The sequence below is a fragment of the Molossus molossus genome, unplaced genomic scaffold (assembly GCF_014108415.1).
Source record: "Molossus molossus isolate mMolMol1 unplaced genomic scaffold, mMolMol1.p scaffold_m16_p_10, whole genome shotgun sequence".
Taxonomy (NCBI): Eukaryota; Metazoa; Chordata; class Mammalia; order Chiroptera; family Molossidae; genus Molossus; species Molossus molossus.
In genome coordinates this window covers 64,201,798-64,226,788 of record NW_023425345.1, presented here as the reverse complement: position 1 = coordinate 64,226,788, position 24,991 = coordinate 64,201,798, and the positions used below count along the sequence as shown (strand labels likewise).

At 40.2% G+C, this 24,991-nt stretch overlaps 1 long non-coding RNA gene across 3 annotated transcripts in view; it reads right to left on the bottom strand.

The window, feature by feature from the left end:
• The window catches only part of LOC118624536, a 130,292-nt gene that overhangs the window by 85,091 nt on the left and 20,210 nt on the right, over positions 1 to 24,991 (bottom strand). For all 3 annotated transcript variants that reach the window (XR_004958376.1, XR_004958375.1, XR_004958377.1), the window contains exons 3-5: positions 20,831 to 20,888; positions 4,127 to 4,292; positions 437 to 660 (exon numbers count right to left, since the gene is read on the bottom strand). This is a non-coding gene — a long non-coding RNA (uncharacterized LOC118624536). The remainder of the gene's footprint in view (positions 1 to 436; positions 661 to 4,126; positions 4,293 to 20,830; positions 20,889 to 24,991) is intronic.

Below are 24,991 nucleotides of genomic sequence, written 5' to 3'. Positions count from 1 at the left end.
AAAGAAAGAGGAACTATGGAAGGTGATGGATATCTTCATTAGCATAATTGTGGTAAATATTTCACAATGCATAGATATCAAATCATCAAGTTGTATCCCTTAAATATATATACTTTTTAAATTTTTTAAACTGATTTGAGAGAGAGAAACATTGATTTGTTGTTCCAGTTATTTATGCATTCATTGGTTGATTCTTGTATGTGCCCTGACCAGGGATCAAACCTACAACCTTGGCGTATGGTGATGACACTCCAACCAACTGAGTTACCCAGTCAGGGTCTTAAATATATATACTTTTGGTCAATTATACCTCAATAAAGCTGGAAAGAAAAAAATACATGCTGAGTTGGTGAATAAATGAAGGAACAGATGAATGACACTTCCTCCTTTCTCTTATCCCCATTCTTCCCCTTTCAGTGCCACATCTAGTTCTTACCTCCAATCGTGACGGCAAGTTGACCCTGGTAGGAGGAGAGAAGCATATATCCTGCCTCTAGTTCATTATGTGGACAACATCCTTGAGGTTCTTCCTGGAACAGCATTCAGAGCGCAGTCATGGCGGTAAGACTTTGGTTTGACTAGCACAACGCATCTTTCTTTAATATTGTCCATCTCCAGACTTCTATGCCATTGCATTATATAACCTGACATCTCTGGACCCTGTGGTGACAGATGTTGACATACATACAGAAAATCCTTCTTTGAACATGAATGGAAGTTGTCAAAAGATTGCTTTTCTATACTACTTTGCAAAAGCCACTAATGTGGGGTGGGTTGCACAATAATAAATTATTCAGATCATAAATCTAAAAAACTTAGTTCATCATGATCAATACAATCTAAGTGAATTGATGTGTGGGATTCAATTTTCATAATATAATTAGTTTTGAAACATTCAAGTTAAGGAGACTAAGATAATCATGAAATGTACTGAGTCTCCTGATTTCCAAGTAGGAAGATGCTGCATTTTGGTCTTATATTAATCTAAATTATGTTCCTCTTCCACTTAAAAAAATTCATTTTTTTCCTATTAAATCATGTCTTCTGATGTTACTAAAGCCCTAGCTGTTGAAAAATATTGGAAGAATGATAGAAAGTCAGCTAAGGCCTTCTGCTGATGAATTTAAGCTATCTCATCATATGAAAATTTATTTTTTTTAGTAATTATGTCATAAGTTAACAGTTTTAAAAACTGTCCTCTTTAAACCACAGAGAACTGTTTGAAACTGATAAATTTTCTTTCCTGTTAGAAACTTCACATTATCATTCTATTCGTATGTCACACATAAGCTATGTCATTTCCTTAAAATTATTTTTGTGTTCTGCACTTGCCAAGATAGTATATTGTTTCCTATTTTTCTGTACTTGGAGAAGTAATGCTTATGTGGCTCATTAAAAGTATACTCAATGGCCCAGCTGGTGTGGCTCAGTAGTGGTTGAGTGTCGAGCCATGCACCAAGAGGTCATCAGTTCAAGTCCTGGTCAGGCACATGCCCAGGTTGTGGGCCAAATCCCCAGTGGGAGGCATGCAGAAGACAGTTAATTGATCTTCTCTCTCATTGATGTTTCTATCTCTCTGTCTCTCCCTCTTCCTTCCTCTCTTTCTAAAACCAATAAAGATCAAAATAACAATAATAATAATAGTAATAATAATAATAAAAGTATACTCAATGAATCCTTGTGGTTTAATGTAGGGTTTCTCAACAGGGGCACTATGGACACTTACACCAGATAATTCTTTGTGGTGGGGGCTGACCTGTGCATTATAGAATGTTTAGTATCATCTCTGGTCTCTGCCCACTCAACACCAGTAACACCTGCCAGTTATAACAACCAAAAGTGTCTCCAGACATTGCCAAATGTCCTCTGGGCAGCAAAATTGCCTCTGGTTGAGAACCACTGTTTTAACATATTGTCTCCTTCCACGTAAGAAGGTATTATTAAGTCATTGTTTTTATTTCTCCTTTATTCTTTATCAATAATGCTGACAGCCATTCACTATGTGCCAAGCAAGTACTTCACCTTTAGTAATAATCTCACTTAATCCTCACCACAAAACTGTGAGGTAGGTATTATCATCCTTATTTTATAGAAGGGGGAACAGAATTGAAAGGTTAAATAATTTGGAAGGATACATTTGGGGAACAATTCCAGGCCCATTTTCTTAATCTCAGTACCCAGCCAGCTAAAGATCTGTAGTCAGAATTCCCAAGTTCAGGTCCTGGGAAGATCATATAACCTTCCTGAACCCTACCTCATACCTAAAATGTTATCAGTTATAATTTACATCTCTTGGATTCAATGAAATAACGTGTAAGTGTGATCAGTTCAGCAGCCATCAGGTATTACTATATAAACAAAATTACATTAAGCTTCTGATATATTTTTACTTCAGCATTTAGCCAGAAAAGGGAAGATAATTTAAACAATATTTCTAAAGGACTAAAAATAATTGTATCTACCATTATAAAAACTAACCTCTCTGCTTTACAAGAATGAGAATTTTTAAAGAACCACATTATTAAATCTGCAGAATACTTTATAATAATACTTAACTCCCACTCTTGTCTTTTTGAATTCCTCTTCTTATAAAATAGACCCAGTGTGTTTTTTAAAAATCCTGGTCCATAAATATGTGACCATTCAATGTCATGTCCATTCCCTTCAGTGACTTCTTACAAAACCATAATTTTAAATGATGCCTCCCTTGTTCACCCTAATTAAGCATATTGGCAGCAGATAAGTATTCACTTTGCTTTCTCAGACATGGAGTACAGAGATGTGTGCATTTTTCCTTTTGGAACTTGTTTTCCTCTTGTAATGGATGAAATACTTATAAGACATTTCAAAATAAATTCTCATCAGTTTTCAATAGTGTGATACAAATGTCCCCAAAGCTCAAAGACAATCTCAGGGAACCAAGCTTGGCATTCCAACAGTCCGACTGATCTTCACCCAATAAGGCAACAAATTCCCAAGACCCCTTTGGGAATGAAGGAGCTGTTAGCTTCCTGGATGTGCCAGGTGCCTCCACCCCAGATCCACTTCTGTAAAAGAGCATCGGAATGTGAGCTCTATGGGAAGCATGAATTGTGTGTTTTGTTCATTGCCGCAAGCATCTCGGACAGTGCCTGAGCCCTAATGTGTGCTCTCACATTGGTTTGAACCTTAAGTCCACCATTTATAAGGTGTGATTTTCAGTAATTCACTTAACCTCTTTAATCCTCGGTTTTCTCATTTGTAAACTGAAATATAGGATTCACACAAATATCACTTTAAATACCACTGTTAAAGTATCAGCACTGTGCCAGGCACAGTCAGCACTCCATACATGTTTTAAATTAGTTGCCTGTGTTATTGCCTCTGCCTAGCATTTCTTCTTCCCACCCTCCTCTTCTTTATCTGGCTAGTTGCCACTCATCTTTTAGGTATCGACTTGATGTAACCTCTTCTAGGAAGATGTCTCTGAACTTCCAAGTCTGAGTTAGCTATTTTCTACTGTTTCATAGCATCTTGAGCATCTCTCCAGAGAGGGAGAGATATTTAAGGACCTTAGTAGGCCTTAGGCATTCTGATTTTGGAAGATCCCACCTATGTCTTTATAAAACATACCAAAATTTACCTCCATCCCCTGTGCCCTGGCTACTGCAGCAAAAACTTCTAATCTATAAGCATGAAACTATCAGTTCCCTTAACTGGATTCTGGGGCCTTGGTGGTCTCTGCCTCCCAGCAGCAGCTATAGATGAATTGCTCTGCAGTTCTCATAACTCCAGGGACATGCTCACCACATTTTTTTAAGATGAGGGGAATTGATTTTTATCTTTAATTTTTGCTTACAAATAGTTCATTTGTTACAAGAAAAATAACAAACTCCAAAGGGACAATGCACACATCAGTCAGTTCCCATACTGCCTTGAGTCAAAGGGTAAGAAGTATCTACCACCGGTAAGCTTAATGAGAAAAAATCTGCAAGTTGTAATTTCAAGTTAGACTATAAATAGGTCTAGCTCTACCTACTGTGGTGTTCTTCTAGAATTCAGAGTTAAATACCATCGCATTACTCTATCATATTAGTTGGGACTTTTACTGATGTAAATTACTGAAACCCAACTAAAACAAACTTACAAAAAAATGGGGAGGAATTTATTGGCTCTTGCAACTTGGAAGTCCAGGGGTGTTCTGGCTTCAGATGTGGCTGGATCAGGTTCAAGTCTTGTCATCAGCTCTCTGTTTCCAGGCTCTGCTTTCCTCTGTTATGCTGGCCTCACTCCCTCCGAGTCAAAATTTGTCTCTATGACAATGAAGGAGAAAACATGTTGAGAAACCCAAAGCAATGGCTACAGCAATAGATAATATCTTGATTTACACACGATGCTAATAAAGAAATGAGAGACCTACTCCTTTAAGGAATCCAAATTCTCCCGTTATTCAGACTCCAGGAAAATCGGCACCCCTGTCATGAGGCCTAGTCTGATCACCTCATCCCTAAGTGATCACAACTTTGTCAAAACGCTGACGCACTTGTTGTCTACAAGGTTTACTTTACAAGATGGCGTGGCACTGCTTTGTACTATTAACTTTGCATGTGTAAAATTATAGGCATATACGTTCATATGTCCAACTCAATTCTCTTTTACAACCACAATCATTTTTCTTATTATAAAAGTTATACTTACTTCAAGTGATACATGGCAGATGGAGCACTCATGTTTATCATAGATTTCTTCCAGTCCCCCCTGCCCTCTGCCCAAGTGATGGTAAAAGGATTTTACTTCAGGCATAAACACACAAGGACAAAGAGGAAGCAGAAACAACTAAACACTGGATGCTGGAAGGTCAGTGGTAACTGACTTACAGTGCTAAGGAACTGAATCAGCTTTCTTGGAGAGAAGCTCAGAAGGAGGCTGGTTTGTACTATAGAACCCCAGAGAGACTTAGGAATGAGAGGTTCCAGATACCTTTGAAAATGGAGGTGATGGGACTGAAAACGGAAGGCTTGGTTGAGTGTCCATGTAAAAGTACTTTGTCCCCCAGCCAGAGCTCTTCTCTATGCAAAGGAACAGGGCAACTTCCCCTCCCCAAACCAGCAGAAAACCAAGCTTCCTCTTTGAGGGGCCCAGGCATCAAAGTCACCAGGCCCAGTTGGGGTCAAGTATATACTATCAAGATTAAGGACGCCAGGCCCAGCTGGAGTGGGGGAGTGGTCAGTACCTACTAATCCATGTAACTCCAACTCTAACAACAGCAATAATAATGATGCCATTACAACTCTCATTTATTGAACATTCAACATACCAGCCTCTGTACTAAGCATTATGCATGCATTGTCTCTCATCTAATCCTCAAATAAATCCTATGAGGTCAGCACTATTTTGCATTTTAAACTACTTTAAAAGGGAAGTAAAATCAATGTTTATATGGTTAAGTAACTGGACAAAAAAACTCACAGCTAATAAGTGACAAAGCCCAAGTTTAGACCTGAATCACCACACTATACAACCTCATTTATCAATTAATTTATTCATGTATTCTCTCAACAAACACTTGCTATGTGGCAAATACTGATTCATCGGGATTTATAAAGATGAATATAACATATGCTCTCTATCCCCAAGAAGCTCTCAGTATAAAGAGGGCAACAAATCAATAAACAAATGTAACTGGTACACTGAACAAGAAGGTCTCCAAACTGGGGTTAGCAGCCAGCTAGTGCTCTAACTCTGTTCTGTGGACCATCTTCTTTACATGGGAAGTGGATGAAATCTTGGGCAGATTTTGTAAACTCTTTTGAGCCCTCTTAGTGTAAAGTCCCTCTGTCTCTGTTGGTCATAAGAACAGTCTGATTTTAGATCAATAATCTGAACTCATTCAAAGTCACAGGTTCTCAGGTCCCCAGGCTGGGGCTGCCTGTGCTGGGGAATAAGCAGTAGGGAAAAAGAGGCAGGGTGAGCTTTTCCTGAATCTCCCTGCCTTTTGCATCTTCTCCTCTTCTGTCCCCTCCCAATACTGTCTCTGGCTCCATCAGGGTTGACTGGGTTGGGGCTGGGGAGAAAGAAACAATAGAAGGTTTCTTAGCTATCAGTACTCTTGTGATCTGGCAGCCTTGCTCTCTAACCTTGGAGGGTGGTAGAGCTGACTGGTCCTGTGACGGGGTCTTTTGGGATCCTCAGAGGTGTCCCCATTGAAGCCTTCTGAATAGCCCCCATGACGCAGGCAGAGTCTCTCTGTCTGGTCTGGTTCCTCTCTCCGCCTGCGGCCATCCAGAGGCACAGTTCCTCTGCTAGAGTTACGGTTCTCTTCTGGCTATCTTCTTGGACAAGATTCAAAAATGGCTCCAGGATGTTTTTGCTCCTGTGAGTTTCATGTTTGGTCAGTGAGAAGCACACTCCTGTCATTCACGTGAATGAAAGTGCAGCTTATTCCCCATGAAGACCTGTCTCCGCTGGCAGGCCGGTGGCTCCAGCCCGTCTCCTGCCCTCGGTATCCTCTGGCACAGAGCCTGTGACTATCCCTTTGCCCTCAAACCACAAGGGATTTCTGCTCTTCTCTTGAATGGTCCTGTCACAGCCCTCTTGCTTGACTTGAGGGAAAAGGGAAGTCCTTCCTTCCATTCCCTCAATGTGGCCTTGGGGAAAGAACACACAGCACACACTGTCAACACTCTTGGAAGAAATCACCTCTCCCCCTCAGACCCTTCAAATCTATTGTATCCCACAGTGGCTCATGAGCTCACGAATTCAGCTTTAGAGCATCCCCTTTGCAAACCCAGCACGTGGTCTAGCATCCCACTTTGAAATATGGTAGCACTTGGCACCTGTTTTTCCTATGTCAAACTTTGAAGTCTTAGTTAGCAGCAATTAGGGCATAAAAAAAAAGTTTTGTTTTTATGACAACAAAGCATTTGACAAGTGCTGTAATAGAAATCCTTATGCAGAGAAAGACCGTACCTTTTCCTGGAGTAATAAGAAAGATTTCACTCAAGAGGTGATATTTGAACTGCTTTCCAGGAAGAAGGTATATTATATGCAAAAGCATGAAGATGTAAGTAAGGTATGCTCTGTGAAGGGTGAATTGTGGTGAGATCATAGGATGCATGCTGGACAATGATGGGAGATGAACCTCAGAAGCCAGATTATAAGGGTCCCTGTGCCATGCTAGAGAGTTTGACCTTCCTTGGAGTACAAAAGAAGCCAGTGAAAGAGATCTAATAAGGGATAGGTCGGAGCAGTTCAAATAACCTAGGAAGTTGCATGAAAGCTGAATTGGAGGGAGGAGAGACAGGACAGTAGAGCCAGTGGAAAGGGATCACAATGGAGATAGGAGGCACTTCTTGATTATTGGAACATCTCTTGACTTCTAGAACATTATGCTTATAAGACAACTCATGTTAATTTTCCACTGAGGTCATATTTTATTTTTAGAAATGCATTATGTGCTAACTATATATAAAACAGGTTAGAGTAATCCAAACACAGAACTAAGAAGTGCCCAAGAAAAAGAAAAGCTTTGGAGTCTTGTTTCTAACTGGATTCATTCTTATAAAAAGTCACTTGAGAATTATTTTATAAGTAAAAAACAACTTCGTAGATAAACAAAATCGGATATCTTCATCAACATCTCAATTCCATCCATTAATTCTTTGCTTGCAGGTCTTGTTTTACAATAGGTGATTTGGAAATAATCTTATCCCTGATGCTACTCATCCCTCCCACCTTCCCGTGCATACAGACAGGTATTATTTTCATGGAAGGTTGGAACTTGCTGTCTCCTGAAAAAAAAAAAAAAATCATAAAAATTCTGAGAGAAATAATAAGTAAACCAAATAAATCCAGGCCTGTCTGCTAGGTTCCTATTTGAAGGGTTACTCGGTACATTCCACACTTCAAGGCTAAAGAGAAAGGAGACCTTTCCTCAACATCACTGTGTCTCTCTTGTATTTCCTTCATTGGGCTCCCTATTGCCTACAGCATCAGCCTTAACCAAACATTATGATAATCTTATCTGAGTTTCCAAAAGGATTATGAGATTTTTCTTAATTAAACAATAAGCACATTTCAAAACTCAAACCTCACTAGAGCACACAACCTTCTTGTCAAACAGTCTCTAACCGTCCTTCTCACCGCACATGACTGTAGATCTGTATCAACCACAAACCCATTGGTCACGTGACCAAAATACCCCTAGAGAGGGTCACTCAAGTCTACTTCTCTTCCATAGGAAGATCCCATGACTAGGCTTAAATTCTGCCTTCATGACACCCACACCTTCCCTGGGCTCCCCGAAGGCCAGTCGGTGTCACCTCCATCTCAGCATCTCCAGAGCCCCACATCAGGCCAGTGCAGGCCGCCAGTGAATGTCAACTGAATTGTTTACTTGAATTTTAAGCAAGGCTAGCCAGACCTCGTAGAAATCATGTCATCAACGTTTTGAAGATTTTTTTGGAGGGGGGGGGGGGGGTTGGTCACAATCAGCCATTGTTTTATCGCTTTTACATTGAGAATTAAATCAAGGAAGGATCATTCACAGAAGTGGAGCTTCAGTGGTTTAAGGCCATTTATGTCTCTGACCTGCTTTGGTCTTCTACTGAGCAACTACGCCTTTAGCTTTAAATGAGGAAAGAGCAGCCCTGGCTGGTTGGGCTCAGAGGTTGGAGCCTCGGCCTGCAGTCCAGAGAGACCCAGGTTCGGTTCCCGCTAGGGGCAAGTACCTCGGTGGCAGTTTGTCCCTGGCCTTGGTTGGGTCATGCAGAAGGTGGTCACTCGATGTGTCCCTTTCATGTCGATGTTTCTATCTCTCTCTCTCTCTCTTCCTCTCCCTCCCTCCCACTCTATCTGAACAACAACAAAGAGACAAAAATAAAATAAAAATAAATGAGGAAAGAGCAAAGAAGAGGGGGAAGGTTATTGAGTCAGCTTTCAGAAGAGGAAAGAAACACCACCTTTGTCATAAATTACAGGAAATATTTCTTGAGCCTACTAATTTAGGTGCAACTACAGGATCAATTAAATTATTCGGGAAGCTCTGCTTTGGTGCGGACACCGGTGAAGGGCATGGAAGCCATAACTTCTCACTTGCTTAGACTGATTTTTTTTTAAAAAGAGGTCTAAACTCTCTAAATAAGACTCCAATACACCATTTGTCACTTAAAGGCAGAACAAATTGTTGTTCATAATGTATTGAAAATATTCGTTTTAATGTATATGTTAATTTTAGAAAAAAATGTATGCTAGAGTAGGGTTTAGTTTTATGTTTCACATAATTCCAGGCATCCTTTTTTAATCAGTATGCTTATGACCTATTTTATAGGACTTGGAGCATGATTTTACTATGTTAAGTTATTTTAGAGATTTGCAGTTGTAATTTTGTCTTTTTGACACAGTATTGATTGTAACTGTGTTTTATTCGATACTGAGTCCTTGGTCAGCCCTTAATTACAACCTGGTGGCTAGAGGAGAAAATGTTTCATTTTATGAAAGACGTGATTTCTAAGAACACAATGTGGGAAAAAGGAAGGTGGGGGGCTGACTATAAAATCTAGGAACATGTGTTTATGGCTTCCGTCAAGGCAATAGCAGGAAACGTCTTCGGAAGAAGGAGCCTGGCTGGCAGATTTTAAGATGGATAATCAGCAAAGATGTTCCAGAGCAAATAGGCCTCAATCTGTTATTTGAAGGACAGGAAGTAAAGATGAGAAGACAGGCTATCGGTGATTACAGCGATTGTTATTTAACATCTGCTGAACAGAAAGTGTTTTATTGCGTAGGCCAAGTCACTCTCTTCTAATGCATTTGTTCTCCTTTATCCTGTAACAGATCATTACTGCCTGCCTACCATGACCCACGCACCCTCCTGGGCACTGGGGAATATAAAGACTATTGTAATTTGGTCTTTGTTCTCCAAAGGTTCTCAGTCTAGTAGCGGAGACAGACAAGTAGATAGTGCAGTAAGGTAAATGCCACTGTAATAGAAGTAATATTGGAGCACAAAGAAGTCAATATTAAATCTTCTGTGGGCACAAAGAAGTCTCCCCAAGAAAAATTATGAAAGAATAAATATGAAGACATCCAAAAAGTGGCCCAACTGATCCTGCTAGGCCTGCCAAGGGCAGCAGCCTCTCCCAAATGGGCAACTTTGGCCCCTCCTACTCCCTCAAAACATTTAACACTGCTCCACAGAGAAGACTCAAAGGCACTGTGTTTTTTCCACTAAGGCCCCTACTCCCTCCCTAGCATCATGGCCCAGCTGAACATTCCTGGTTGTCCCACTGGTGACAGACCTGTCCAAGAACCCCTCCTCTGAAACTAAGTAAAAGAAAACATTGAGCTCCTTCTGAACTTGGAGGATGGGGCTTGAGTATATATGATGTTTGGGGAAGTCACAATATTTACTCCCCTTCACATCATTGGAAATAGTGAGGTAGGAGTGTAGGGTAGGTCCCCTCGTCAGCACCCCATCCGTGTCTCAGCCTCTCATTTCCTCTGCAATTCTCCCTTCTATGACCTAGGTCAGAGAAATCCTATCTCTGCTATTAGTCTTTTCAATCTCTCTGTCTTATACAAAGATCAAGACTTTTCTTACTTACCCCAAAAATTGATACCTTTGTTCTCTGGCTCCACTTCCCCTTCAGATCTAGGGACCTACCTCTAGCTGGCCAAATTAAGGATGGGGAGTTTGTCTATCTATCTAGGTATCCCAGGGCTTTTAAGATCCCTAACTTATAACTCTAGCCCCAACTTCTCCTCTGAACACTTCACACTCATATCTAGTTGCCTACTTGAAATCCTCTCTAGGAAGTATCTCAAACTTGAAATATGCAAAATAGAACTCCTAAGTCCCTACCACCAAATGTAGACATGCACACAACCAAAACATGCCTCTCACAGTATCCTGCATCTCAAAAGGCATCTCCATTCACCAGTTCTCGCGATTTCTCAAGCTGAACACCGTGCAGTCATCACTGAATCTTCTCTTTCTCTCATATCCAATCTATATCCAGGATCCAATAACATTTTGCCCTTACTTCTTCTGTCACCCTAATCCAAACCATCATCCTTTCTCACCTGGATTATTACAACAGCTGACTAATTGGCCCCTTCTCCCCCACCACTCCTTTCCCACAGTCTGTTCCACAGCGTAGACAGAGTGAGTGCGGTAAAATATTAAGACTGATGGGCCACTTCATTGTTCATAGTACACCATTGTCTTCCTATTTCGCACAGAAAAAAACCCCAAGTCCTTCACCATAGCTTACAGAACCACACATGATCTGCCTTCCTTGACCCTGAAGCTCTGACCTTATCTCTTTCTCATCTTCTCAATCCCCTCCATTCTCGCTTAGCTCCCACTACACCAGCAGACCTCAAACATGGCAAGTAGCTTCCCTACAATCTATGCACTTGCTGTTCTCTCTGCCTGAAACAGTCTTTACTTAAGGTCATCTTTACTTAAAATGTCTGCTCAAATGTCACCTTATCAGAGATGTCCCTGGCTGTCCTCTGTAAAAAGACAAAGTCTCTGCCCAGTCTTCTTCTAGTACCCTCTCCCAGCTTTATTTCTCTGCACAGCACTTAGAACCTGACATATTATACATGTTTGTACTTACCAACTATCTCTCCACACTACTCGATATGCTCCATGAAGATGGGGACTTGGGGTGTTTTATTCTCTACCCTATCTACAGTAACTATAACAGAGATTTGCACAGGGTCAGAGCTTTTTAATACTTGTTGAATAAATACATGAAAGTATTTTAGAGACCTCAAGACATCATGTTGCTAACAGCTGGCCACATGCTTGCTGGCTGTAGCTGGAGGATGTTCCCCTGGAACGGCCCTCCTTCAGCCAAGACAGTCAATGATAACCTGAGTCTCATGCTGAGTATTGGCAATTTATCTAAAAACATTATCCTGCTCTGGTACCTAACCCTGGAGAAACTGCACCTATTATATCTCAAGAAAGGTCCAAATAAAAGCAAGTACAAAGATCTAGGAATTAGAGAGTCCTGCCAGAATAAGGAGTTGGATGTTTTAGTCTGAAGACAAAAGATGAGGAAACATGATCAAAATCTAGAAAACCGTAATGTTGTGATCAAGCCCAAGGTGAACTTGCACACCAAACTGAAGAGACTATATATATGGAAGGAAACTCTTTAAAACGTGGAACGTAGTACAGTGTGATGGAAATTTAACATGGGCAATAAGATAGGCATACTTGAGTTTAAATCTAAGATCTAGCTGCATGATCTTGGACATGAATTACTATAAACCAGTATTTGTATGTAAATTAAGATAATGGCACTGTGGGGGAAGGAGTCACCCCTAAGATGTGCTTCTGTGGTATGCAGGTGGTTTTGAGCAAAAGGCAACTTTAGCACCAGGCTCAAAAGAAACTTTTGCCCCCGCTACTCCCACGCATAAGTACCTAAAAGAATTCGAATTAGAGGCCTTGCCCACAAGAGATTATCAGAGATAACTTTTTTTGTTTTTACCTATATCTAGGGAAGGGCAAACTTCTATTTACTAAAGGTCTTTTTATCCTTCAATGACCATTGACTCCTCCCAAGGCACTTTACCTCATCCTTGGCTCAGGATATCTTACATACCCTGGTTCCCTATCTCTGAACCTCTCTTGCATGTGGGGTCTCTGACTCTCTCATGTATGTGGGGTCCCCATACATATATATGCATTACATTTGGTTATTTTATTTTTTTAATCTGTCTTTTGTCTATTTGATTATTAGACCATTCAGAAGAACCTTGAGGGTAGCCTCTCCCAATAGCATCTGTATCACAGGTACCATTATGAAGACAAGGCACACCGCAAATACTTATTCCCTTCCTATAATGAGGAAAATTTGGGGATAAATAAAAGGAAGTCCTAAAGCAGAAGGCAAGCTTAGGAAAGTTTTGTTATAAGATGGAAAGAATGAGGTGAATTAATAGAGGTAAAAAATACATTATCTTATGTTCATTCTGCATTTTACAATCATCAGACCATTTTCACTGACTTAATCTCCTTTGACCTCACAAGGTATCTTATGGAATAAGAAAGGTAGATATTATGAAACCCATTTTACAGATGAGGAAACAGAGGATAAGGATTTTGTTTAAGTCCTCTTAATACAAGTTCAGTGATCCTCTCACCACTCCACAGGGCTTCATTATAGAATTTAAATCACTTCACAGAAAAGCTTAGTCACGTAGAAGAGACTCACTGTGGGTAATTAATGAAAACAAAGATGTCAGAGGATTTAGTCTGTAAGTGGAGTCAAAAACCAACAAACTCTCAGCATAACTCATAGGCCTGTTATGAAACCATTTAACTGGATGGCACCTGGATCTAATTCTCCAGAGCAAGTTTCTCAGACCACTGTTTGCTGTCCTTAACTGGGCATGAATGCAGTCCATCAGTGAGGCATGCCCAAGGAGATTTTCCTCCCGCCTCTGGTTTTGGAGGGCATGTTGTTACGCATTCCCAAGGGTGGAGGGCAGATTGGGAAGCCTGGGTCTTCAGTCACAATAATCCCAGTTACCAGAAACAGCTCAACCAAATTTATAGCATATGTTTCCACAGCCTCAAATACCCACCATTTGTCCCATGACCCTCTCTTTAAACAAATGCCAAACAAGGAGATACAATTATTCAGTCAGTCTAATAAGGAATCAGTTTATGCTGAAACTCAGTGCTGGGTTGATGTAACTTTACATTGTGGGTCATAGTGACAGCTTTATGGGAGTTGTAGCTGCAGTCAAGAAAGATTCCTACCTTTCTTTATAGTTATACTGGTATCAAGGCAAAATCGATGCTCAAAGGAGGAAAAGCCAGTCACACCATACCAGTTTTTGGAAGGAAAGACAACGGAGAAACAGCGTTCATTCATCTAGTCAATAAATATTTATTGTGCTCTTCGGAAGTGGCAGGCACCATACAAGGTACTGGGAATACAAAATTTAAAAAAAGAATAAAACAGTCCTTGGTCTCAGGAGTTCAGGTTTTGTGGTCAGGTAGACACTGAAGAGTCTGAGTCATTTATGACACAATGTTATAAATATTATGATGGAAAGAGTGACAAGGTGCAATGGGAATTTATGCTGCATAATTCCTAAGTGTAGCTAGGAGACATCACCTCTGCAGTTAGGGTGACAAACTCATTCTAGTTAGCCTGGGAATTTCCTGGGTTTGCCATTGATGGGCCCGTGTCCTGGAGAATCTCCCAGTTCCAGGCAAAGCGGGATAGTTGGTCACCCTCCCTGTGATGCTAAACCAAAACAAAAAGGTTATTTTGTTCTCTTTGCAAAAGACCAAGTTTGTTCCCAGGGATATGCGGGATCAGAATGACCTCATCAGACCAAAGACTCAGCAGATGATGGAAAAATCAATCGTTCTTTTATGGCTCTGCCAGACACAAGCGAGAGTCAGCCTGCCCTGCTATCGAGCTCATACATGGTTTCCCGGGCACCTGACTGGAGTCTTGGGCTATTTGACCTGTATGAACGTCTGTTTGTTCATCTATAAAACTGCAATAAATATAGTATTTGTCCGAATAAGCCAGGTTATGCTGCTCTATCTTAGTGGCTTATAATCACAAAAGCGTATTTGCCTTCCAGGTCGGCTGCGGCTGCGATTCTCATCTCTTCTCATCTCCTCACCCTGGACAGACCATTGTTGTCTGCCTTCAGGTCAGAGGAAAAGAGAAACATTCTTCCTGCCTCAGAAAACGTTTCCTCACCCTCCACCAGCAATCCCCGAACCAATGCCAAATGACTCTAGATTTTTCTGTTGCGGCAGCATAACCTGCCTATTCTGACCAATGGGGACACCCTAAGGTACAAATATGATGCATAGGTAATAAGTAGTGAGGAGTGTTCGGTGCCCTCTTAAGGGGTGGTGTGAATGCCCCGGACACTGTCTGCTCAGAGTACTCATATGAACTATACTGTTTATAAAACCAAAGTGAGTGTTGAGGTGGAGGTTAGGGTCAGGGTGCTGCTGAGGAGGCAGCATTCCTGTTTGACTTGTATGCAAACTTGAAAGTTTCTCACAGAGAAGCACTTTTTCCACAGCCAGACTGCAGCCCTGGCCCCACCCAGCTATTCTGACAAATAACCAGCAGCTGGTCCCAGGGCCAGAAAGTGTGGTTGGCACAGCAAGGCCCTCATTGCTACTGAAAAAACAACTCTGCTGCATCATTCCTGTGCTTTAAAAATGGACTTGAAAGTCACTGGATCATTTGGAACATATTTCCTATGAGTTTTATAACATTTTAACTCTATTCCTCTCCATTTGAATTTCATCGTAAGTTTCCTGTTCGTGCTAAAGATAGTCATAAACAAATTCTGTGGTCTGTATCTCAAAAAGGGAAACATATGTAAAGTCCAATTATCATCACTTTTCTCTGAGAATGGAAGAGTTCTGCTCTTTGATAGGCAATAAATAGCACATCTGAACTAGTGCCCTCTCCTTTTTAGAAATCATTCTAAAGGACTGGGTGAATAGCTCTGACATCTGGTTATAGAGTGAGTAGCGAGAAGGTTTTCCACTAGGAATCATTCAGCAGAAGTTTCAACATGGCTGAATTTTTCTAACTGAAGTCACCCGTTAAGTTCTGATGGGCGTGTGCATAATATAGTGCCTATATAACTGTGACAGCAACAATTTCTGAACTTTTGGTTAATTAAAATAAAATGTTTCCCAAAGTCTGATGGATGAATGGGTCTTTTTTTTTTTTAATTTATAAAAGTTCAATTCTATTTAGATTATTCCCATTATGATCTTTCTTGGAAATGAGTTGTCCTACAGCATGAGTTTTATTCTTGTTCTTTTTCAGCGTGAGTTTTATGGTGACTGATTTCCTCCTCTGCTCCATGTAGCAATTACTTAGCTGTGTTCTTATGCATTAAAGCACATTCTCTAGAGATCAATTTAGTTTGTTTTACTCGTGATGACAATTTCAGTATAATCTCATAAGGACCCATGGTCAGGAAATGGCCCTACTACCACTCTCCAGCGAGACTGCATCTATCGTTGGTGCTGGATGGTGGGAGCCTGGAAAAAGCACTGAGGAAATGGCTCCTGGAGATAGAGGGGAGTCTCCCAGGCAGCACCCAGCTCAGGAAAGATTACCTTTCCTACCAAAATTCTTAGAGGTCTACTTGGGCATGCCTTTGTTCATGGGCAGAAGGCCTTCACAGACTTACAGGCGGTGGGAATCCCAGAGGAGGCATTTTATGAACAGTGTTCTTAGCATGCACTCTGAGCATAAGGGACCACAGTGCCCACTGCCTACACTGTGCAAACCTGTGCAGCCCTGAACAGAAGCAGAAAAGGAATTAATATTTACAAACATGGGAGTTTCAGATCCTCAGTTCCCATGAAGGGACTTAGGGGAATCAGAAACTATGTTCAAGATCAAAAAAATCTTATTCACTTTTTCGTTGATCCCTTCAATGAGTGTTTATCAAGGGCCTATTATTATTATGTATAAGGTGCTCTGCAAGGCTCTGGGAATTAATCAGTAAATGAGACAACCCTAGTGCCTCACAGAACGAAGCTTGTCTTCGACTGGACTTCGTCTGACACTGTACAACTACTCTCAACATTAATTATTTAATTAAAATTGTGGTAAATGTTGCAAAAGAGAAATATAAGATGTTAGGAGAGCCTATAATGGGACGTTACCTGGTCTGACGTTCAGGGAAGGCTTCTCTGAGAGAATGTTGTAGAAATCGAGAGCCACTGAAGGAATCGTTACAGTTAATTAGGCAAAGAGATGCGGGAAGAACATTACGGACAGAGAACACGAGTGAAAGGCCCTCGGGTGAAAAGGAGAATAGTGTTCTCCAGGGACTGAGAGACAGCCAGGTGGCCGGAGCAGGGAAAACGAGCAGGTGGGGAGCGGGCAAGGCCGTGAAGGCTGTCAAGGGCTTGGGACCTGAGCCTGGGCAAGGGAAACGGTTGACTGTTCAATTATAGGAGTAATATATGTTGTGTTACTTATAATCTAATAATAAATCAAACAAATCACATAATACAAAATAATACCCTCCACCCCAATCTCATGTTAGTCATGTCAGGGGTAATCAGTATGAGCAGTTTTGTGTGTGGATTTTCAAATCTATTGCTATAAATATTTTGAAGGGGAAGCTGCTTTGCTTTGTACTTACATAAATTATATTATGCATACTGTTGTGATGTATTTTCATTTAGTAATATGACTTAGAAATCTTTGTATACTTTCCATATTTATATCTACCTCATTCTCTTACTTACCTATTTTTCTATTAGTGGACTTTTTGTTCCAAGGTTGTAAGTAATATTGCAGAAGACTTCCAGAAAAATGGCATTCTAAGCCAGCATTGAAGCCACCCTCTCCACCCTAAACAATGGGAATTCTCAACCAACTATGATCAAAATAATGTTTTAAATACATAGCTAAGCCCTGGATTATTTGGCTCCATGGTTAGAGCATTGGCCAGAGGACCTTAGGTGTCTCGGGTTCAATTCCCAGTCAAAGGCATATGCCTGGGTTTCAGGTTTGATCCCCAGCCCCAGATGGAATCATGTGAGAGGGAACCAATCGATGTGTTTCTCTCACATCAATATTTCTCCCCCCCCCCTCCACTCTATGTAAAAATCAATGGGAAATATCCTCGGGTGAGGATTAACAAACTACATACATACATACTTACATATTTAAGTTCAAAAGATGAAGAGAAAAACTCACGGTTGCCAGAAACATAGAGGGAATACAAAGCTAGAATGGGGTATCAGTCTTGGTTAGAGGCCTGGTATCTGAGGCCTGAGGTTTGCACGCAGGCAGGAGCAGGAGATGAGAACTCGGTCTTATAAAAGGGCATGAGCAAGAACTGAGCCCCTGAAAGAAGCTGGGATCATCAAATAGCTGTCAATAAAAAAGGATAAGAAACACATGTCTACCAACTCAAAGAGTGATGAGTAACCTTGCCACAAACCAGGACCATTCTTGGAAGACAAACGATCATCTTGTGAAGCTGAAACTTCAAGCCTGAACCATAGTAAGTGTGTGGGAACCCTAAGGTAAGAAATTACCATAAAAACCTCCACTCAAAAAACTATAAAATATTACTAAAAGAATATTAAAAGGATATAAATAAATGGAGGTGAGTACTATGTTGAAGGATTAAAAAACTCAATATTTTAAGATATCACATTTCCTCAAATTGATCTATAGACTGCAATTTCAATTCAAATCTCAACAGCTTATTTTATGTGGAAATCAACAAGCCAATTCTAGAATTTTATGAAAAAGAAAAAGTCTAGAAATAGCCAAAACACTCATGAAGAACAAAATGGGAAGACTTATTCTACCAGATATCAATATTCAGGGTTAAGAGAGTATGGTGTTAGCAAATTGACTAGTAGCAAGGAGCAGAATAGAAAGTCCAGAAATAGATTCATAGTGACACTGCAGAGTAGTAGAGAAAGAAGAATCTTTTCAACAAATGGTTCGGGGTCAGCTGGACATCTATATGGAAAAAATAAATAAAACTTGACCTAACTCCTATGATAACCCAAAAATCATTTCCAAATGAGTTCTAGATCTAATGTGAAAGTTGAAGCAATAAAACTTCTAGGATTTAATACATAAAAGAATAGCTTTGTGACCTTGAGGCAGGAAAGAAGGGGGGGGAAGTAACTAAGAAAAAAAAACAAGAAAGAAGGAAGGGAAAATGGAGAGAGAAAGAGGGAGAGAGATACAGAGCAGACAAAAGCAAAAGCAGAACACTTCTGTTGGAAGTTATCCAACACTCCAAAGACACGATTCCAAAAATGTAAAACAAAAACACAGTATCTTCTAAAAATGAGCTCTAAATAAAATTACAAACCACACTCAGAAACAAATGCTTGATTGGAATTATATTCAATGCACAGATTATCTTAAAGATAATTGGCATCTTTTGGGTAATAACTTACTAAGTACTTACTATGTGCCTAGCACTGGGCTGAGTGTTCTAAACAGATCATTTTATTTAATTCTCATAATTGATACCCACGTTAACTAATAGTATTACTCTCATTTTACAAAGAAGCTAAGCCTTAGAGGAGTGAAGCAGCTTTCCTGAGATGACACGGGAAGGAACCGGTAGAGATGACATTCAAACTCAGGAGGGCAGACCCCAGGCTCATACACCACATTAAACTTTCTGTGCAGAGGCCAGCCGGTGAAGCTCAGTGGACTGAGCATTGTCCCATAGACTGAGAGGTGACAGTTTGATTCCCGGTCAGGGCACATGCCCAGGTTGTGGGCTCGATCCCCAGTAGGGGGCTTGCAGGAGGCAGCCGATCGATGTTTCTCTCATGTCAATTTTTCTCTCCCTTCCTTCCTCTCTCTCTAAAAAAATCAATAAAAACATACTTTAAAAAATTAAATGTTCTGTGCAGAAACAGTATCACCTCATGGATTCAGGTATTATTTTTCTCTCCTTCAATAATGGCTTAGAAAATCTTTTAAAATCTGGATTTATATATCTTATTAAGTTTGTCTCAAGGTTATTTTATAGTTTTTATGCTATAGTGAATTATATTCTTATTTCCATAACATTTTCTATTTGATTACTGCTACAGAACTACTGATTTTTTTTCAATATTGTATCTGACTACTAATAAGCTGTCTTACTTGTTTATCAGTTGAGTCTCTTGGATACTCCAGATAGTCAAGGTGAGGCATGTAAATAATGACAGGTTCATCTCTTTCTTTCCCGGGGTGACCTCACTTGACAATATTGTGCATTTTATGCCGTGAGGAAAAGTTCCTAATGTAGCATGGGAAGTGGGAGGGGAGTCTTTAATGAATTCCAGGCAGAAGGAACTCTGTTTTGAGCACAAGGTAATGAAATAGCTTGACTGACTCCAGAAATTGGGAGTAGTTTAACATGACTGTAAGGTAGGGTACAAATGAGGAAAGCAAAAGATGATAACTTGAAAGGGAAGACAGGGGATCTTAAAGGATGACAAGTCATGAAAGACTTTAAGCAAGGATGTGGAATGATAAGATTTACATTTTAGAAAAACCACCAGTGTCAGCAGTATGAAGGATTGATTGAGGAAGATAATGCTGAAGCAAGGGAGAAAAGTTAGGAGACTAGAACAATAATACAAACAAGGGATAAGCCATCTGTGGAATAATAGGAAAAAGGCATAAATCTCTGAGGATGGAATCCCTACTCAGTTAGCCTCCTTCTCGTTGTGATCTTGAATCTGTTATTCAATCTCCCCAAGCTTCGGTTCTTCTGATCCCTAAAATTAGGATAACAGCACGAACCTGACATGGCTGTTAAGTTTAAGTAAGATAATGTGTATGAAGTGCACTAAAAAATGATAGCGCTTTATTATTGCGCTGTATGATGGCAGTGTGGGTGAAGTTGAGCTCAGATTTCTAGAAATGCATATCCGTCAAAGCGCCACGTCAAAGCTGTCACTTCCTCTTCCTAGTTATCACAGAAGATAAATCTTGATGTCGAAGTTATTGAGGAAGATAACGCTGGGTTTTAGCACCCTTTCAGTCGTAGCTCGACTCTCACCTCTCCTGTGCTCTGTGTTCTCTCCCTGCCTACACCCCACCTTGAAGACTGCTGTGGGCGTTGGATATGCGTCATGACACAGCTGAACTACATGGCTCAGAAAGTAGTATGCCAATGCAGCAGCAAAAAAATATATATATATATATATATATATATATATATATATATATATATTTATTTATTTAAAACGGATAAAGGCCTTGAATATACATTTCTCATTTCTCCAAAGAATATATACAGATAGCCAACAAGCACATGAAAAGATGCTTACCATTAGGGAAATGTAAATCAAAACCACAAGAGGTGCCATTTCACATCCATTAGGATGGCTATAAGAAACAGAAAAGGAAAATAAATGTTAGCAAGGATGTGGAGAAATTGGAGTTCTGGTACACTGCTGGTGGGAATGTAAAATAGTTTAGCCACTTGTAGAAAATAGTGATTCCTCTACTTTTAGGTATATACTCAAAAGAGCTGAAAACATGTGTGCATGTACCATACCAGGTACAATCATGGTACAGTCTGAATGTTTGTGTTCATTCAAAATCACGTGTCAGAACCTTAGCACCTAATGTGATGACATTAGCAGGTGGAGCCTTTAGGAGGTGGTTAGTTCCTTGGGGTGGTATTAATGTTTTTATAACAGAGATTCCACAGAGCTCCCCAGCCCCTGCCACCATTTGAGGATACAACAAGAAGTCTATGACCCAAAAAAGGGTTCTCGCCATTCAATGGTGCCGGCACCCTGACCTCAGACTTCCAGCCTCCACAAATGAGAGCAATGAATGTCTGTTTTTTATAAGCTACCCAGTCTGTGGACAAGCTGACACGTGGTTATAGAAGCACTGTCATAATAGTTAAAAGGTAAAAACAATCCAAATGTCTATTAATGATGAATGGTAAACAAAATGTGATATATGCATTTAATGGAATATTACTCAGCCATAAAAAGAAACAAAGTATTGCCCTGGCCAGTTTGGCTCAGCAGTTGAGTGTCGGCCTGTGGACCAGAGAGTACCAGGTTTGGTTCCTGCTAGGGGCACGTACCACAAAAAAGAAAGAAGGAAGGAAGGAAGGAAGGAAGGAAGGAAGGAAGGAAGGAAGGAAGGAAGGAAGGAAGGAAGGAAGGAAGGAAGGAAGGAAGGAAATATGCTACTACATGGATGAACCTCGAAAGCATTCTAAGTGAAAGAAGCCAGACACAAAGTTTATATATTATGTGTTTCCATATTTGATACATATCCAGAACGAGTAAATTCATAGAGACAGAACAAAGATTGGTAATTTCCATGGGCAGGGGAGGGAGAATGAGGGAAAATTGCTTAGTAGGTATAGGGTTCCCCTTTGGGATGATGAAAATGTTATAGAACTAAATAGAGGTGAAAGTTGCACAACCTTGTGAATATACTAAATGCCATTGAAATGTTCACTTTTAGAGGTTAATTTTAGCCCTGGCCGGTTTGGTTCAACGGTTAGAGCATCCGCCTGCTGACTGAGGGGTCATGGGTTCAATTCCCGGTTAAGGGCACATATGTGGGTTGCAGGTTCAAACCCCAGCCTTGGTCGGGGTTGTGTGGGAGGCACAATCAATATCCACGCATAGATGTTTCTCTCTCTCTCTCTCTCTCTTCTATTCTATCCAGAAATCAGTGAAAAAATATTCTCGGGTGAGGACTAATAAATAGAAGGATAATTTTATGTTATGTTAATTTTACCTCAATAAAACAAATAATATATGGCCCTGGCTGGTTTGGCTCAGCAGTTAGAGCGTTGACCCACAGACCAAAGAGTCTCGGATTCAATTCTGGTCAAGAGCACGTACTTCAGTTGCAGTTTGTTTCTGGCCCTGGGCGGGGTCATGCAACCAGCTAATGTGTCTCTCTCACATCAATGTTTCTCTCTCTCTCCCTCCCTCCCACTCTATCTAAAGATAAATAGAAAAATATCCTCAGGTGAGGTTTAAATAATAATAATAATGTATATATTTTAATTATTCTGAAAATCTCTTCACAGAAAGTGGATGTGATTGGCTGCTAGAGTTCATAAACGCTGGCCTCAGGTTACCAATGAATGAAAGGCAGCTTGCATGAGCCGCTGTGGTCCCCATTCCAGAGCTTTTAATACCCAGACATCCTTTATTGCTTAACAGCGGGCATGGCCCCAGTCAGGAACTGTGCCATCCCCCACTGATGTCATTACTTTTCCTTGAAATCTGCACTGGAGCCCTTATTTTTCCTCCCCGTTATCTTGTCTTCCCTCTGAACATTCCCAGCCTTGGGCTGGCTTCAGGGCCTTTTGGAGGCAATTTTTCTTCTTCCGAGTTGCTGAATTTCCTTTGACTGCTTTGTCTCTTTCTAAAAAGCCCTCACATACTGTTACATGAAAGAACAGCATTAGGTCTTTTTGAGTCTAGACGGTAAGCCAGTTGCGAGCAGCGTGCCTTGTTCAGCACCCTCCCGGCACGGAGCCCCTGCCGGTGCAAGGCGTGCAGACGCCCGGCTCAGCAGACCCAGATTTCCCTGTCGGCTCTTCGCCTGCCGAATATGACAGCGCTTGAACCAAAAGGTCAAATAGGTACATTACGTTTTAGTTTCAGCATTTGAGTTTAAATTATCTCGTGTGCACAGAAAAAAAGGATTGACTGAAAACTAGCTATTGCTTCTCCGATAGCGCCCTTCTCCTCCGCGGTCCAGCTCCACCTTGGCTCCCCATCAGCTGAGAAAACACAGGATCCTTCCTACCTCCTCCACCTGCAGCCCTCCCATGGTGCTTGTTCATTACTGCCTGAGGTAAAAGTTCTAGAATGTTAATTCAACATCGTTGGGAAAGTGAAATAACATTTTCATTTGTTTCTTTCTACTCAGAATCCAAATTGCTTAATTAGTTGCATTTAAAAGAAGCAAAGCATTAAATGCCCTCTTTCTTCGCTGTTTTTCTTTTGTTCAGCATGACTCACTTTTGTCCAGTTACTGACTTCCCAGGAAATATTGCCAGTACTGGAAGCTGAGATTAGACTATTTTATTGCTCTACATAAACAAAGCCTTAATCTGTCCTTAAGGCTCAAAGACTCTACAGGTAATAATTACAGACAAGTGGTATCCCAAAAGAAAAAGATGTTTTGACACCGTTGAGAATCAGCATGCGTAGGTGTCTCCTATGTCAAGCCCAATATGTGGGAAGAATACCAATTTACTAGTCAAACACTTTGGGGTTTGAGCTCAGCTCTGCCACTTACTCTGTGAGCTTGAGCTAGTTATTAAACATATCTGAACATCAGCTTATTAATCTTATAAAAATGGAAATAACAATTCATAGGGTTGTTATATACATTAAATATGTTATTGCATTTAAAGATTGTCTGATACATATTAAGCTTTCAATTACTAGCCATTATCTTTATTCTAAGCAGGACTCATTGGCGTAAAATTTTATTTATCTCTTGTTTACACACACACATACACACACACACACACACACCCTTCCTTACCTGATTTTTAGACTTAATAATAAAACTATCAAAAGATAAAAGTAGGACAAACTGTATACTATAAAACAGCCATAAAAACGGTTTTCAAAAACTCAACCCATGTTAATTCTGCTAGTTAGTTCTGCATTCAGTTTACCTGTATTTACCAGATATCACACAATTTTTGCTGCTGCTTTCCTTGTCGCAATGCAAACTTTCTGATTGCAAATACATGCCCACGTTTCCACAAGACAGGCTCCGAATGGGAAACTAAACTAGATGTAACAAAAAGTAGCATGAGGAATATGTTTTCAAACAACATCTGATTCTTAGGAAGTCCAGCATGATTTTTATAATAATTTGACTCTAAGTAAATTTGAGAACTATTTCGAGGATACCTACTACATTCAGGAACCAGAGAGAATGAAAGATAAATATACTACAGTTTGTGCCTCAAGCAGCTTACAGTCTAGTAAAAGTTTGATAAGATCAGCCATGTGGCAGATTTTAATATTCTAACAAATCTACTTCATGCCAACCTGTTCAGTGGATCTCACAGAAATAGTTCTGACAAAATCAGTTGGAAACAATAGAGATAATTTTCTAAATTTTTGGACAGATAATCTTGCTGTTAAAAAAAAAAAAACTAAATAAAATAAAGCCTTTCTGAATTATCTCTTGTGGCTGGCTCTGTTGTTTGTATTCACCCAGAAATTGCTCAATTATCATTTTCTATGTAGATGGCACCATTATGTATGAGACCATAACAGAGAAGCTCCAGCAAGATTATTTGCAAAATGATGTATTTCCTATTTTCTACCAAACGCCATGACATTTAAACAGCTCAAGGAAAATAAATTCTCACACTGAGCTAGATATTCTGTGCTAAGAATTTTTATGTGGTACACTAGGCAAAACTCCATAGAAAATAATTTCCCAAGAAACAGAATGTTCACATGGACACT